This window comes from Hyla sarda, chromosome 10 (genome assembly GCF_029499605.1).
Source record: "Hyla sarda isolate aHylSar1 chromosome 10, aHylSar1.hap1, whole genome shotgun sequence".
NCBI lineage: Eukaryota > Metazoa > Chordata > Amphibia > Anura > Hylidae > Hyla > Hyla sarda.
Window position 1 is genome coordinate 5436874 of NC_079198.1, and position 12501 is coordinate 5449374.

Consider the following 12501-nt stretch of genomic DNA (forward strand, 5'->3'; position numbering starts at 1 on the left):
CCTCCACGGCGGGAGGCACAGGAACGGATTGCAGAGGACCAGAGGAGAGAGGAGCCGGGGAGAAAAAACGCCTCGAGCGAACAAAGTCCATATCCTGGCGGAGCTCCTGACGCCTTTCGGAAAAACGCATGTCAATGCGAGTGGCAAGATGAATGAGTTCATGTAGATTAGCAGGGATTTCTCGTGCGGCCAGAACATCTTTAATGTTGCTGGATAGGCCTTTTTTAAAGGTCGCGCAGAGGGCCTCATTATTCCAGGATAGTTCTGAAGCAAGAGTACGGAATTGTACGGCGTACTCGCCAACGGAAGAATTACCCTGGACCAGGTTCAACAGGGCAGTCTCAGCAGAAGAGGCTCGGGCAGGTTCCTCAAAGACACTACGAAATTCCGAGAAGAAGGAGTGTACAGAGGCAGTGACAGGGTCATTGCGGTCCCAGAGCGGTGTGGCCCATGACAGAGCTTTTCCAGACAGAAGGCTGACTACGAAAGCCACCTTAGACCTTTCAGTAGGAAACTGGTCCGACATCATCTCCAAGTGCAGGGAACATTGTGAAAGAAAGCCACGGCAAAACTTAGAGTCCCCATCAAATTTATCCGGCAAGGATAGTCGTAGGCCTGAAGCGGCCACTTGCTGCGGAGGAGGTGCAGGAGCTGGCGGAGGAGATGATTGCTGAAGCTGTGGTAGTAGCTGCTGTAGCATCACGGTCAGTTGAGACAGCTCGTGGCCTTGTTGCGCTATCTGTTGTGAGTGCTGGGCGACCACCGTAGTGAGGTCAGCGACATCTGGCAGAGGTACTTCAGCGGGATCCATGGCCGGATCTACTGTCACGATGCCGGCTGGCAGGAGGTGGATCCTCTGTGCCAGAGAGGGATTGGCGTGGACCGTGCTAGTGGACCGGTTCTAAGTCACTACTGGTTTTCACCAGAGCCCACCGCAAAGCGGGATGGTCTTGCTGCGGCGGTAGTGACCAGGTCGTATCCACTAGCAACGGCTCAACCTCTCTGGCTGCTGAAGATAGGCGCGGTACAAGGGAGTAGACAGAAGCAAGGTCGGACGTAGCAGAAGGTCGGGGCAGGCAGCAAGGATCGTAGTCAGGGGCAACGGCAGAAGGTCTGGAACACAGGCTAGGAACACACAAGGGAACGCTTTCACTGGCACAATGGCAACAAGATCCGGCGAGGGAGTGAAGGGGAAGTGAGGTATAAATAGGGAGTGCACAGGTGAACACACTAATTGGAACCACTGCGCCAATCAGCGGCGCAGTGGCCCTTTAAATCGCAGAGACCCGGCGCGCGCGCGCCCTAGGGAGCGGGGCCGCGCGCGCCGGGAGAGGACAGACGGAGAGCGAGTCAGGTACGGGAGCCGGGATGCGCATCGCGAGCGGGCGCCACCCGCATCGCGAATCGCATCCCGGCTGGAGACGGTATCGCAGCGCACCGGGTCAGTGGAGCTGCCCGGAGCGCTGCGGTAGCGAGAGTGAAGCGAGCGCTCCGGGGAGGAGCGGGGACCCGGAGCGCTCGGCATAACAATGTAAACAGTCCCCTAAATAAAACACAATACACCATGTAAACAGCCCCCTAAATAATAACACAATACACCATGTAAACAGTCCCCTAAATAATAACACAATACACCATGTAAACAGTCTCCTAAATAATAACACAATACACCATGTAAACAGTCCCCTAAATAATAACACAATACACCATGTAAACAGTCCTCTAAATAATAACACAATACACCATGTAAACAGTCCCCTAAATAATAACACAATACACCATGTAAACAGTCTCCTAAATAATAACACAATACACCATGTAAACAGACTCCTAAATAATAACACAATACACCATGTAAACAGTCTCCTAAATAATAACACAATACACCATGTAAATAGTCTCCTAAATAAAACACAATACACCATGTAAACAGCCCCCTAAATAATAACACAATACACCATGTAAACAGTCCCTAAATAATAACAATACACCATGTAAACAGTCCCTAAATAATAACACAATACACCATGTAAACAGTCCCTAAATAATAACAATACACCATGTAAACAGTCCCTAAATAATAACACAATACACCATGTAAACAGTCTCCTAAATAAAACACAATACACCATGTAAACAGTCCCCTAAATAATAACACAATACACCATGTAAACAGTCTCCTAAATAATAACACAATACACCATGTAAACAGTCTCCTAAATAATAACACAATACACCATGTAAACAGTCCCCTAAATAATAACACAATACACCATGTAAACAGTCCCCTAAATAATAACACAATACACCATGTAAACAGTCCCCTAAATAATAACACAATACACCATGTAAACAGTCCCCTAAATAATAACACAATACACCATGTAAACAGTCCCTTAAATAATAACACAATACACCATGTAAACAGTCCCCTAAATAATAACACAATACACCATGTAAACAGTCTCCTAAATAATAACACAATACACCATGTAAACAGCCCCCTAAATAATAACACAATACACCATGTAAACAGTCTCCTAAATAATAACACAATACACCATGTAAACAGTCCCCTAAATAATAACACAATACACCATGTAAACAGTCCCCTAAATAATAACACAATACACCATGTAAACAGTCTCCTAAATAATAACACAATACACCATGTAAACAGTCCCCTAAATAATAACACAATACACCATGTAAACAGTCTCCTAAATAATAACACAATACACCATGTAAACAGTCCCCTAAATAATAACACAATACACCATGTAAACAGTCCCCTAAATAATAACACAATACACCATGTAAACAGTCTCCTAAATAATAACACAACAACACAATAATAACACATCATGTCACACTCTCTGCAGATAAGAAGACTTTAGTGCAGCTGTAGATGTGGACATCACCCAAAATCTGCAGGGAGATTCTACCTGAGAAGAAGAACCCTCTGATTACCCCTGACAACCCCCTTATTACACTGGACAAGTCCTTATTACCCCTACAACCCTTATACCCCAGACAACCCCTTACACATTTATTACCCCCGACAACCCCTTATTACCCCTGACACTCCCTTAGTATCCCTGACACCCCCTTATTACACCCAACCCCTTATTACCCCGATACACCCTTATTACACCCAACCCCTTATTACCCCGATACACCCTTATTACACCCAACCCCTTATTACCCCCAATATGCCCTTATTACACCCAACAACCCTTTACTACCCCTAACACCCCATTATTATCCCCACGACCCCTTCCTGCAGATCTCCTAACAGCTGTTCAGTTACCTGGGGTCGCCCGCTGTTTTGGGGTCATAGTGCTGGGAGTTGTCCTCCTCAGTAGGGGGGTATTATAGAGAGATTTGCCCCTGTCCTGGGTGCCTGCAGTGGTCCTTGTGTTCTGTATGTCCTGAGTGTGTAAATGTACACAGTGCTATACGTCACAGTGTTGTTTAGCGTTTCCAGCTCTCGCACTGCTGCATTTAACCCCTTTCACTCCGGATAATTCTGTGGGTGCAGGGGGTGTCTACATTACAGGGAGTTTCTTATTAAGGATTGTAAACTGCAGAGGGCACAAAGAGGGTCGGTGCACCTAGTGTCGCCACCTTTCTTGCAAAAAAAAAAAAAAAAAAATACCGGTCATGCTAAATTTGTATAGTTAATTATATATGCATGACATCACAGGATACACATATTCGGAGGGGAAATTTTGTCCTATTCTGACCCCTATAACTTTATTATTTCTCCTTATACGAGCTGTATGAGGGTCATTTTTTGCACCCGGATCTGTAGTTTTTAACAGAACCATTTTTGTTTCAATGTGACTTTTTCATCACTTTTTTTTAAATTAAATTTCCTACTGTATCAGAACTACTACTCCCAGCATGCCCCGATACAGCCTGTGGTCAGCAGCTGCCCCCAAACGAAAACTACAACTCCCAGCATGTTGGACTATATAGTAGTATATAGTACAGGTCAGTGTTTCCCAACCAGGGGTGCCTCCAGCTGTTGCAAAACTACAACTCCCAGCATGTTGGACTATATAGTAGTATATAGTATAGGTCAATGTTTCCTAACTAGAGGTGCCTCCAGCTGTTGCAAAACTACAACTCCCAGCATTTTGGACTATATAGTAGTATATAGTATAGGTCAGTGTTTCCCAACCATGGGTGCCTCCAGCTGTTGAAAAACTACAACTCCCAGCATGTTGGACTATACAGTAGTATATAGTATGGGTCAGTGTTTCCAAACCAGGGGTGCCTCCAGCTGTTGCTAAACTACAACTCCCATCATGCCCGGACAGCCAACGGCTGTCCGGCATGTTGGGAGTTGTACTTTTGCAACAGCTGGAGGGGATCTGGTTGGGAAACACTGGTATAGTATATGGTGCAACATTTTAGGAGCTGGAGGATTGGTTGGATAAAACCCGCCATTGCATTGCTGGTATTTTTTATATAAAAATACCGGCAGGGTGGCCAAAATACCGGCTTTGCCGGTAAAATACCGGTCAGGTGGCAACCCTATTGTCTTTGAAGTATATATAATGATCACATCTTATTGACAAATTACTGTAAAACATCCACCAGGGAGACCTGTAATACCCTTATAATGTGACGGCTGCTGTATACAACTTCCCATTAATACCCCTATAGACTCCTATATAGACACTTACTCTCCGTCCCTTCATCCTCAGCAGACACCGTGCGAGTTGGTAGAAGTTAAGACGCCTGTGCTGCTGTGCTGCCTCCCCTTCGGCCAGAGAACATTGGCAGCAATCCCGGAGGTAAAACGTTTATATCACCGCCACAGAGTACAGGAGCCGACTGTGTGTGAACATAACTTCTTCCTGACTACATCACCCTATGTCACCTGCGGAGGGGTGTGCACCCCGACACCTACCCTGCCTCAGAGGGGTGTGCCTAATATATCTGTAATTGTACACAACACCTGTCCTGTATAAAATAGCACCATATACTATATCCTGTACACCAGTAATCACACCACATACTATATCCTGTACACCTGTAATCACACCATATACTATATCCTGTACACCTGTAATCACACCATATACTATATCCTGTACACCTGTAATCACACCATATACTATATCCTGTACACCTGTAATCACACCATATACTATATCCTGTACACCTGTAATCACACCATATACTATATCCTGTACACCTGTAATCACACCATATACTATATCCTGTACACCTGTAATCACACCATATACTATATCCTGTACACCTGTAATCACACCATATACTATATCCTGTACACCTGTAATCACACCATTTACTATATCCTGTACACCTGTAATCACACCATATACTATATCCTGTACACCTGTAATCACACCATATACTATATCCTGTACACCTGTAATCACACCATATACTATATCCTGTACACCTGTAATCACACCATATACTATATCCTGTACACCTGTAATCACACCATATACTATATCCTGTACACCTGTAATCACACCATATACTATATCCTGTACACCTGTAATCACACCATATACTGTATCCTGTACACCTGTAATCACACCATATACTGTATCCTGTACACCTGTAATCACACCATATACTATATCCTGTACACCTGTAATCACACCATATACTATATCCTGTACACCTGTAATCACACCATATACTATATCCTGTACACCTGTAATCACACCATATACTATATCCTGTACACCTGTAATCACACCATATACTATATCCTGTACACCTGTAATCACACCATATACTATATCCTGTACACCTGTAATCACACCATATACTGTATCCTGTACACCTGTAATCACACCATATACTGTATCCTGTACACCTGTAATCACACCATATACTGTATCCTGTACACCTGTAATCACACCATATACTATATCCTGTACACCTGTAATCACACCATATACTATATCCTGTACACCTGTAATCACACCATATACTATATCCTGTACACCTGTAATCACACCATATACTATATCCTGTACACCAGTAATCACACCATATACTATATCCTGTACACCTGTAATCACACCACATACTATATTCTGTACACCTGTAATCACACCACATACTATATCCTGTACACCTGTAATCACACCACATACTATATCCTCTACACCTGTAATCACACCATATACTGTATCCTCTACACCTGTAATCACACCATATACTATATCCTGTACACCTGTAATCACACCATATACTGTATCCTGTACACCTGTAATCACACCATATACTATATCCTGTACACCTGTAATCACACCATATACTATATCCTGTACACCTGTAATCACACCATATACTGTATCCTGTATACCTGTAATCACACCTTATACTATATCCTGTACACCTGTCCTGTATATAATCACACTATAAACTGTATCCCCTTCACCTGTCCTGTATATAATCACACTATATACTGTATCCTGTACGGTATATAATCACACTATATACTGTATCATCTACACCTGTCCTGTATATAATCACACTATATACTGTACACCTGTCCTGTATATAATCACACTATATACTGTATCCTCTACACCTGTTCTGTATATAATCACACTATATACTGTATCATCTACACCTGTCCTGTATATAATCACACGATATACTGCATCCCCTTCATCTGTCCTGTATATAATCCCACTATATACTGTATCCCCTTCACCTGTCCTGTATATAATCACACTATATACTGTATCCCCTTCACCTGTCCTGTATATAATCCCACTATATACTGTATCCCCTTCACCTGTCCTGTATATAATCCCACTATATACTGTATCCTGTACACCTGTCCTGTATATAATCCCACTATATACTGTATCCTGTACACCTGTCCTGTATATAATCACACTATATACTGTATCCTGTACGGTATATAATCACACTATATACTGTATCCCCTTCACCTGTCCTGTATATAATCACACTATATACTGTATCCCCTTCACCTGTCCTGTATATACTATATACCGTATTCTGTGGTTGCAGTATGAACCCGCTCTTACCTCTTCATATTTACCTGTCCGCCTGTGGCTCCGGTGTGAGGTTCTTTGTGCCTCGCAGTGACATGAGTTGACATCACTCTTGGTTGATCTTTAACCTGAGAGACTGACAAGGAAGACACACAGCGCACACATGACTCACCTCTGCTTTTCCACCGCCGCTTGTCTCTGCTACATCAGTACCTTCAGCCCCAACAACTGCACAGACTACACCCCAGGAAAAACCCTGAATGTCCCACACTTAGAGGATGTCTCTTATTATCCCCTGTATCCTTGTTCTTCACAGTTTAGGTGTTAGATCTGGTTTTCTTTAGCTTTTATTTGCTTAGTGCTATTTCATTCATCTTTTTCTTACAGTTCTGTCAGATCCTTTTTCCTCCGATTGTTGTGTCGGACAATCTCTCTTTTCCAGGTGTACTGCTGTGAGTTTTCTATCCTGATGCCAAGTCCTCTTCCTTGCTCTTCTTGTATGTTCTTTTATAACCTTCCCATTCTTATTATATATGCCCTGTATATTACACACAAATGACTGGAAACAACTAGCATCTTTTGCTGCACTCTGGGTTGGGTTTCTGTCTTGAAGAAGCGGTGATTCCCATTCTCTTTATACTTGCCTTGTATATTACACACAGCTGACTGGGGACAACCAATATCTTTTGCTGCATTCTGGGTTGGGTTCCTGCATTTAAGAAGCTGTACCATCCTTCCCCTTCTCTTGATATGTGCCTTGTATATTACACACAGCTGACTGGAAACAACTAGCATCTTTTGCTGCACACCAGGCTGGGTTTTTTAAAGAAGCATTGCTAAAAAAAAATAAAGAAGAAAAGGAGGCACAGTTCAAACTATTGGGATAAATTGATCCAGCACCTGGGGACTAATTCCGTGTGACACAGCTCAACAACGATAAAATCGGGTGGTGCTAGTGGTGCATGGTTAAGTGGAAAACATGAAAAATACAGCAGTAAAGAAGGAATGAATCCTGCACTCACCACTTCATGGAGGGGTGAGAGATGATTGACGGGGGCTCAGAGGCAACGACCGGTGGTTTCGTGCTAATGAGCACTTCTTCCGGCCTCAGAGGACGAAACCACCGGTCGTTGTCTCTGAGCCCCCGCCAATCGTCTCACACCCCTCCATGAAGCCTCCATTTTTGCAACGGTGGATGCGGTGAGTGCAGGATTCATTCCTTTTTTAAAGAAGCTATACCATCCTTCCCATTCTCTTTACACTTAGCCTGTATTTTACACAAAGCTGACTGGGAACAACTAACATCCTCTGCTACACTATGGGATTCTTTTTTATTATACAGAAGCTGTACCATTCTTCCCATTCTCTTTACATTTATCCTGTATTTTACACAAAGCTGACTGGGAACAACTAACATCCTCTGCTACACTATGGGATTCTTTTTTATTATACAGAAGCTGTACCATTCTTCCCATTCTCTTTACATTTATCCTGTATTTTACACAAAGCTGACTGGGAACAACTAACATCCTCTGCTGCACATCAAGTTGGGTTTCTATCATGAAAAAGCTGTATCATCCTTCGCATTCTCTTTATACTTTCCCTGTATTTAACACAAAGCTGACTGGGAACAACTAACATCCTCTGCTACACTACGGGATGTTTTTTTTTATTTTTTATTATTATTATTATACAGAAGATGTATCATTCTTCCCATTGATAGAAGTGGTGGCTATCTATTTGGGGCCGTGTTTTGTACCACAACTTGTGAGGTATGTAGTTTCCCTTATACCATTCTTAGACTTGTCCAGATTTGGTAAAAAATGTAGATTACAGGCGAATCTACAATTTACTGGGAGTTGTAGTTCATCTCCAGTTTCAGGTTTATAAAGCCAAAAGTTTCCCCTTTTTATAGTGAATTTTTACTAATTTTTCCATCATATGTATGAATGAGTTAACATTTCGTGACACTCTGTTCTTTTCTCTGTTTAATTTAGTTAAAGGGGTACTCCACCAAAATACAAATAAGGACCCCCGCAATCTCCAGGCTGGCAGCAGCGGTGCCCGGAACACGGAAGCTTGGAGCTTCCCTGTTTGTGATGTCACACCACGCCCCCTCCATTCATGCATATGGGAAGGGGCGTGGCAGCTCTAGTCACCAGTCATCCGGCACGGAGCGAACTAACGAACCCTTATACAGCAGTATTGTAGAATTATAGGGAGGTACAGTGGGGCAAAAAAGTATTTAGTCAGCCACCAATTGTGCAAGTTCTCCCACGTAAAAACATGAGAGGCTGTAATTTCCTTCATAGGTTATAACCTCAACTATGAGAGATAGAATGAGAAAAAAAATCCATAAAATCACATTGTCTGATTATTAAAGAATTTATTTGCAAATTATGGTGGAAAATAAGTATTTAGTCACCAAAAACAAGTAAGATTTCTGGCTCTTACAGACCTGTAACTTCTTCTTTAAGAGTCTCCTCTGTCCTCCACTCGTTACCTGTATTAACGGCTCCTGTTTGAACTTGTTATCAGTATAAAAGACACCTGTCCACAACCTCAAACAGTCACACTCCAAACTCCACTATGGCCAAGACCAAAGAGCTGTCGAAGGACACCAGAAACAAAATTGTAGACCTGCACCAGGCTGGGAAGACTGAATCTGCAATAGACAAGCAGCTTGGTGTGAAGAAATCAACTGTGGGAGCAATTATTAGAAAATGGAAGCCATACAAGACCACTGATAATCTCCCTCCATCTGGGGCTCCAAGCAAGATCTCACCCCATGGTGTCAAAATGATCACAAGAACGGTGAGCAAAACTCCCAGAAACACACGGGGGTCCTAGTGAATAACCTGCAGAGAGCTGGGACCAAAGTAACAAAGGCTACCATCAGTAATACACTACACCACCAGGGACTCAAATCATGAAGTGCCAGACGTGTCCCCCTGCTTAAGCCAGTACATGTCCGGGCCCACCTGAAGTTTGCTAGAGAGCATTTGGATGTTCCAGAAGAGGATTGGGAGAATGTCATATGGTCAGATGAAACCAAAGTAGAACTTTTTGGTAAAAACTCAACTCGTCGTGTTTGGAGGAGAAAGAATGCTGAGTTGCATCCAAAGAACACCATACCTACTGTGAAGCATGGGGGTGGAAACATCAGGCTTTGGGGCTGTTTTTCTGCTAAGGGACCAAGACGACAGATCCGTGTAAAGGAAAGAATGAAGGGGCCATGTATCGGGAGATTGAGTGAAAACTTTTCTTATTGACCAAATACTTATTTTCCACCATAATTTGCAAATAAATTCTTTAAACATCAGACAATGGGATTTTATGGATTTTTTTCTCATTCTGTCTCATAGTTGAGGTTATAACTTATAATGGAAATTACAGCCTCTCATCTTTATAAGGGGGAGAACTTGTACAATTGGGGGCTGACTAAATACTTTTTTTGCCCCACTTTATGGGGTACTATGTGCCTCTATATATAGTATTGTAGTATTATAGGGAGGCATGAGGTACTCGGTGCCTCTATATGTGGTTATACAGCAGTATTGTAGTATTATAGGGAGGTATGAGGTACTCGGTGCCGGTATATGTGGTTATACAGCCTTATTGTAGTATTATAGAGAGGTATGAGGTACTCGGTGCCTCTATATGTGGTTATACAGCAGTATTGTAGTATAGGGAGGTATGAGGTACTCGGTGCCTCTATATGAGGTTATACAGCAGTATTGTAGTATTATAGGGAGGTATGAGGTGCTCGGTGCCGGTATATGTGGTTATACAGCCGTATTGTAGTATTATAGGGAGGTATGAGGTACTCTGTGCCGGTATATGTGGTCATTCAGCCGTATTGTAGTATTATAGGGAGGTATGAGGTACTCGGTGCCTCTATATGTGGTTATAGAGCAGTATTGTAGTATTATAGTGAGGTATGAGGTACTCGGTGCCTCTATATGTGGTTATACAGCCGTATTGTAGTATTATAGGGAGGTATGAGGTACTCTGTGCCGGTATATGTGGTTATACAGCAGTATTGTAGTATTATAGGGAGGTATGAGGTACTCTGTGCCGGTATATGTGGTCATTCAGCCGTATTGTAGTATTATAGGGAGGTATGAGGTACTCGGTGCCTCTATATGTGGTTATACAGCAGTATTGTAGTATTATAGGGAGGTATGAGGTGCTCGGTGCCGGTATATGTGGTGATACAGCCGTATTGTAGTATTATAGGGAGGTATGAGGTACTCGATGCCGGTATATGTGGTTATAGAGCAGTATTGTAGTATTATAGGGAGGTATGAGGTGCTCGGTGCCGGTATATGTGGTTATAGAGCAGTATTGTAGTATTATAGGGAGGTATGAGGTACTCGGTGCCTCTATATGAGGTTATACAGCAGTATTGTAGTATTATAGGGAGGTATGAGGTACTCGGTGCCTCTATATGAGGTTATACAGCAGTATTGTAGTATTATAGGGAGGTATGAGGTACTCGGTGCCTCTATATGAGGTTATACAGCCGTATTGTAGTATTATAGGGAGGTATGAGGTGCTCGGTGCCGGTATATGTGGTGATACAGCCGTATTGTAGTATTATAGGGAGGTATGAGGTACTCGGTGCCTCTATATGTGGTTATACAGCAGTATTGTAGTATTATAGGGAGGTATGAGGTACTCGGTGCCTCTATATGTGGTTATACAGCAGTATTGTAGTATTATAGGGAGGTATGAGGTACTCGGTGCCTCTATATGAGGTTATACAGCAGTATTGTAGTATTATAGGGAGGTATGAGGTACTCGGTGCCTCTATATGAGGTTATACAGCCGTATTGTAGTATTATAGGGAGGTATGAGGTACTCGGTGCCTCTATATGTGGTTATACAGCAGTATTGTAGTATTATAGGGAGGTATGAGGTACTCGGTGCATCTATATGAGGTTATACAGCAGTATTGTAGTATTATAGGGAGGTATGAGGTACTCGGTGCCTCTATATGAGGTTATACAGCAGTATTGTAGTATTATAGGGAGGTATGAGGTACTCGGTGCCTCTATATGAGGTTATACAGCCGTATTGTAGTATTATAGGGAGGTATGAGGTGCTCGGTGCCGGTATATGTGGTGATACAGCCGTATTGTAGTATTATAGGGAGGTATGAGGTACTCGGTGCCTCTATATGAGGTTATACAGCCGTATTGTAGTATTATAGGGAGGTATGAGGTGATCGGTGCCGGTATATGTGGTTATAGAGCAGTATTGTAGTATTATAGGGAGGTATGAGGTACTCGATGCCTCTCTTGCGCTCCTCCCCTACCCCGCTCTCCGCGCAGGCGCACTAGCAGTCGGGCGAGCGTTCATCCTCTTGTAGACGCCGCTATGGAGCCCGCGGGCCGGAGAGATAAATCCAAACCGAGAGATCCCGCCAGCCGCCAGGAGAGGGCGCGGCAGAAGAGCGCACAGCAAGAGC

The 12501-nt window shown here is 43.1% G+C and overlaps 1 protein-coding gene across 7 annotated transcripts in view; it reads right to left on the reverse strand.

Annotated features, from left to right (window-relative positions):
- The window catches only part of LOC130294434 (tyrosine-protein kinase STYK1-like), an 83156-nt gene that overhangs the window by 70317 nt on the left and 338 nt on the right, over window positions 1–12501 (reverse strand). For 2 of the 7 annotated variants that reach the window (XM_056544216.1, XM_056544218.1), the window contains exon 2: window positions 7201–7864. The gene's annotated coding sequence lies outside the window, so the exon portion shown is untranslated. Of the gene's footprint in view, window positions 1–7200; window positions 7865–12348; window positions 12488–12501 lie in introns of those variants that run through there. The other 5 variants (XM_056544222.1, XM_056544217.1, XM_056544221.1 and 2 more) reach the window with 5 other exon arrangements.